The sequence below is a fragment of the Octodon degus genome, unplaced genomic scaffold (assembly GCF_000260255.1).
Source record: "Octodon degus isolate 3935 unplaced genomic scaffold, OctDeg1.0 scaffold00075, whole genome shotgun sequence".
NCBI lineage: Eukaryota > Metazoa > Chordata > Mammalia > Rodentia > Octodontidae > Octodon > Octodon degus.
In genome coordinates, this window is record NW_004524651.1 from 6203727 (window position 1) to 6209205 (window position 5479).

The window sequence follows — 5479 nt, forward strand, 5'->3', positions numbered from 1 at the left end:
GATTGCAGCTGCAGGGTTACACCCCGGGCATGTATGCCAGGCCTGAGCTGTTCCTGGAGGGGGCAAGGTGAAGTAGGGGGAAGAGGAAGCTCTCCCACACACTCACCAGACCTGGGCTAGGACTGTGTCTGGGTGTTCCCGGAAACTGGCAGAAATTCCTACTGGGCAGGCAGGGTGGGAGAGGTGCTGCAGAGTGTTGGGGCCGGCCCAAGGGGGTGGGAAAGGGTCCGGCCCACGCTGCACCTGGGCTGGGACTGGTCCCGCTGGCACAGGGTAGTAGGAAGCTCTCCCACACACTCACCAGACCTTGGCTAGGACTGGGTCTGGGGGTTCACAGAACATGGCAGAAATTCCTACTGGGGGGTGGGGTGGGGGAGGTGCTGCGGAGTGGTGGGGGGCAGCCCAAGGGGGTGGAAGAGGGTCCGTCCCACACTGCCCCTGGGCTGGGACTGGTCCCACCGGCACAGGGTAGCAGGAAGCTCTCCCACACATTCAGGGAACCTGGGCTAGGACTAGGTCTGGGGGTTCCCAGAGCGCGGCAGAAATTCCTCAACTGATACTTTTTTTAAGAATAAATAAATAAATAACATGGAAGAATGGCTTTTACACACAAAACTGAGTACAGTTTATTGTCACCTCACAATAGTGCTTGTTCCTCAGAGTTTACATGAATGGTTATGAACAATTTTAAACTTCTTAATTCAAATTATTAATTCAATTTCCAAAATCTCTGACCTAAATTGTATTTCTAGTAACAGTATAGGAATCTTGGGCTGGAAAGATAACTCAGTGGAATAAGTGCTTGCTAGGCAAGCTTAAGGTCCTGAATTCAATCCTTGGTACCATCAAAAAAAAAAAAAAAATGGAATCTACTTAGTTCACCACATGAGTACTATCATGACTTTTAACCTGTGTTTGTCTTTTATGTAAAAATTGTAAATTCAATTTTTTTAATTTTATCAATAGTCCAGTGTGGTGGTGCACACAGTAGTTGTGAGGCTGAGTCAGGAGGGTCACTATGACTTTAAGACCAGCCTGGGCTACACAGTGAGATGAAGGTCATCCTCATCTACAGAGAGAGACCCTGTCTCAAAGCACATAAGTAAATATATGAATAAATTTCATTGCTGATGAGTGAGGACAAATAATTTCTATTTCTATTAACCATTTGTACTTCCTGTTCCATATATTTTCCAACCATTTCCTTCTTTTTTCTTTCAACTTGGTCCTGATATCTTTTTTCCTGTGTATGTGCTCTTTGTAAATTAAGGAGCTTAATCTTTATTGTATGGTAACAAATATGTTTTTTTTCAATACACCATTTACCTTTCTGTTTTGTTTGTGACACTTTCATATCACCAATGGTGAAAGAGCCACAAATTGACACTTACTTGGGGAAAAGCCATTAATTAATTGAGAACTCAATGACATCTCTCCCTAGAAAAATACATGCACATTCTCACACACACATTGGGATCGATTTTAAATTTCATCTATGACTCCTATCAAATACTTTACTCATTGAGGGCCAGCCAAATAGCTCAGTGGATTAAAACACCTGCAAGCAGGCGCAAGAGCTCAGGGTTCGATCCCCAGACCTGCCATGCTGGCCCCATCCCTGGAACACGCTGAGAGGGCAATTGAGACTGGGTGTGGTGGCACACGCCTGTAATCCCAGCTCTTGGGAGACTGTAAACAGGCGGATCACTAGGAGTCTGATCTAGTAGTGAGACCCTAAACACCCTCTAGACCCTTCCCTAAAATACAAAAAAAAAAAAAAAGAAACCTTTACTCATTTATCACTATTGCTTGGGTTCTAGCCACATCACAACCTCAACTCACTGTGGCTGCTTAGCAGCACTGATGTAGGTGAAGCATGGAAAGTGCAGCCTGTGTCGTGTGGTGCTGAAGTCAGCCTGCAGTGGTAGAAAGAAACCAAGGTAGGGTCAGGAACCCTAACATCCTACCTCCTCCTGTCACTAGCTAAGTGAGCTGGTAGGACAGGTTGGCCATGGTCCCAAGATGTTCATCTGTAAAGTATATGCATGAATATGCTGTTATTCATGCCTGCGTGTGATAAATGGGGAGAATTCGAGTTGTCTAAGGTATTTACTGTGCACAACAGTGATGTCGCGTTTTATGACCTTTGTTTTGAAAACATTTTAAAAACCATCCCAGAGAAAATCCATGTAGCCACCGAACAACACAGCTGTGACTATTTAGCACTCCTTAGATACAAGAAGTTATACTACCATTTAATGGAGTCATTAAAAATGCATTGTCACCATAGTAACTGCAAGGTTATAAGATACCAAATCTTCCTCTGATATGCCCACGCTGAGCAGCTTACATTGTCTTATGGAATGGGTTCTCTTTTGTTTTTCCTGACCAGACCTTTTCCCCCCAATTTATTTATAATTTTAAAAAGTATCAAGCATTTGCTTTAAAGGCTGAGGATGTTACTTGGTGGTAAAGCATTTGCTGCACATGTGCAAGGGCCTCAGTTCCACTCCCAACACTACTAAATAAATAAGTAAACCTGCTTTATTTTTTAATCACTTTAGTTTTTTGCTATTAGTACACATTTGCACTATATAATGATCACAGTCCTTGTAGAGTTGATAAATGTACATAATACATCATATATCTTAATTTTTATCCCCTTCCCCTCTGCTCCTGCTCCAGTGCTTCCATCTCTTGCTTTCTCTCCCATCTGCAAAAGATATGTTTTTAATTCTTTGGAAGGATATGTAGAAGAATAGTTGGGTCAAATGGAATTTCTAGGTTTGTTTTTGTTTGTTGTTGTTGTTGTTGTTTAGGAAGCTCTGGAGTGATTACTATAAAATGCTGGTGAGGCTATGGGGAAAATTGTTGGTGGGAATATAGATTAACACTGCTTTAAAGACTGAAGACCTTGCTACCACTTTGAAAGATACATTATTGGGCTGGGAAAACAGCTCAGCGGTCTAAGCTCCTGGCTGGCAAGAGCAAGGACCCGAGTTCAATTCCCTGTTATCACATACTCTGCCAGCCCTGGAACCCTGGGCAAGCTGTGCCAACCACTGAAACCAGACATGGTGGTGCATGCCTGTAATCCCAGTGCTGGGGAGGCTGAGACAGGAAGATCACTACAAGTCTGAACTGCGTAACAAAACCCTGTACCAAATAAATAAATAATTTTTTAAAAAAAGAAAGACACATTATCAGTTGCCCATCATGCCCCTGTCTTAGAGAATAAGAAACCAAAATAGTCCCATATTCAGTAAAACCTGTATGATTCTCTTCCTGCAAGAATGCTCCTTTTCTGGTATTTCCCCTCTCCAGAGGCTCTTTGTCCTTAGCGTCTACCTTCATTCCCTCACTCTTAGGACTGCTGTTTACATATCTTGTACCTTACTGTTTCCTCAGTGGAACCAAGAACCAAAATTGTAGTTGGTAGGCACTTAGGCAGTAAACTGATGCGGCCATTTCCATTTTAAGCAAGGAAACTTGAAGACCACACACTTTCCAAAACTTGCAGAAGCTTAAGTTTTCATGGTCATGGGACAGAAAACGTGGTCAGGATTTGAGAATAGAGTCACCCAGCCCCAAGCCTCCTCAACTGATCTAAAATAAGCTGCCCTCTCATTCAAGTACAGCTTCCTTTCTTTCTTCTTTATTTCTCCTCCTTCCATTCTTTCTTTCTACCTTTTCTTCCTTACTTTTTTCCTTTCTTTCTTTCTTTGTAGTAAGGGCCTTGGGCATTATAGAAGCACTCTATCACTAAATTACATCCCCAGCCCATTTTAATTTTATTTTCACGCTAGGTCTCAATTGCCCAAACCAGCCTCAAAATTATGATCTTAATTCTTCAGCCTCCTGAGCACCTGAAGTCACAGGCATGTACCACCACACCTGGTCTCCACTTCTGAGGCCTCTTTCTTCTCCATCCACACTGTTTACTGAGCAGTACTAGGCAAAGAGGCTATAACAACCACCCAGCTACAGAGTACATCTCATGTAGTTCTGTCAAAGGAAGACAAAAACTTACAAAATAAACAATAAAAAGTTCTCAAGCCAGGCAGATAGCTCAGTGGACTAAATCATCTGCTTAAGTAGAAAGTAGTGGCTGGGGTTCAATCCCTGGCATGCCATGCCGGCCCTACCCCCAGGGCACACTGAGATAGCGATTAAGACTGAGTGTGGACCTGTAATCCCAGCACTTGGGAGGCTGAAAACAGAGGGATCACTACGAGTCAGATCTATATAGTGAGACCCTGAACACCCTGTAGAGCCTGTACCAAATACACTGGAAAAAAAAAAAAAAAAAAAAAAAAAAGAAAGTTCTCATAGTAAACAGTCAGCCCTGTGAGGATTCAATTTTCTAAGCATGGGGCCCCACTGGTACCAAGTCCTGAGACAATAAAGAACTCCACATGTGTTTGGAATAGAAGAAAGCCAGAATGTAGCCCCCATGAATGAAGTAGAAACTGGACAAAGACAGATCTGACAGAGAATTGTGGGCCAGTTCCAGAAAGATCTTAAAAGCAATTATAAGAAGTCTGGATTTTATTCTCAATCTAATGAGAAATCAATGAAGGATTTCCAACCAAGAACCAGAGTGATCTGATTTTCTTCATAGATTTTTACTCCTACCTACTATATGGTGACTAAACTGTAGAAAGGTCAAAGCAAGAATGGAGATAAGTTTGAGGCCAGGTGGTGGTACATGCCAATAATTCCAACACTTGATAGGCTAAGGCAAAAAGATTGCTGTGAGTTTGAAGCTACTCTGAGCTACACAGTGGGTTTAAGACCAGCCTGAACTACCAAGTGAGACCTCATTTCAAAAAGAAAAAAATGTTTTAAAAAGGAGAGAAGCTTTAAAAAAAAAAAATCACAGGACTGGCTTGGCTGGAGGACACCCAGTCCATCACCCTACAGGAAGTGAAGCAACTGGAGCCTGACAACTGGCCTAGTCAGGAGAACACAGGGTAAACCCCCTCTAACAAGGAGAAACACTTTGCATACAGCCTTGCAACTTATCGTTTGTTCTGTCACATAACTACAGACTTTAATCCAATAGTCTAAAGTATAAAACCAATAGTTGCAAAGTTTCTCAATTTCTTAATTTTGCATGATATTGCCATAATTGCTAATTGTACTACTGTAGTGAGACTATCATATCTATTCTAACCACTTGTTCTCCCTTGAGTAACAATATTGGGAAGCATTGTGGTAATATCCTCACCACAGTCCTATACCTAAGAGAGGACAGTCCCAAATGGAAGCCAACAAACATCCCACTCTCAATTAATGCAGAAGGCAGAATCTTGGGATAGACCCAAACCAAGAATCTCTGACACAGCAAATATCCCTGAGACAACAGTCTCCTCTTAGAGTGTCCTTGATAGTATGATATAGCTACCTACTACCAAAATTTCACCTCATTTTTATACTTTTCTGCTGGATGGTTAAGACCAATATAAAGCAAGATCTA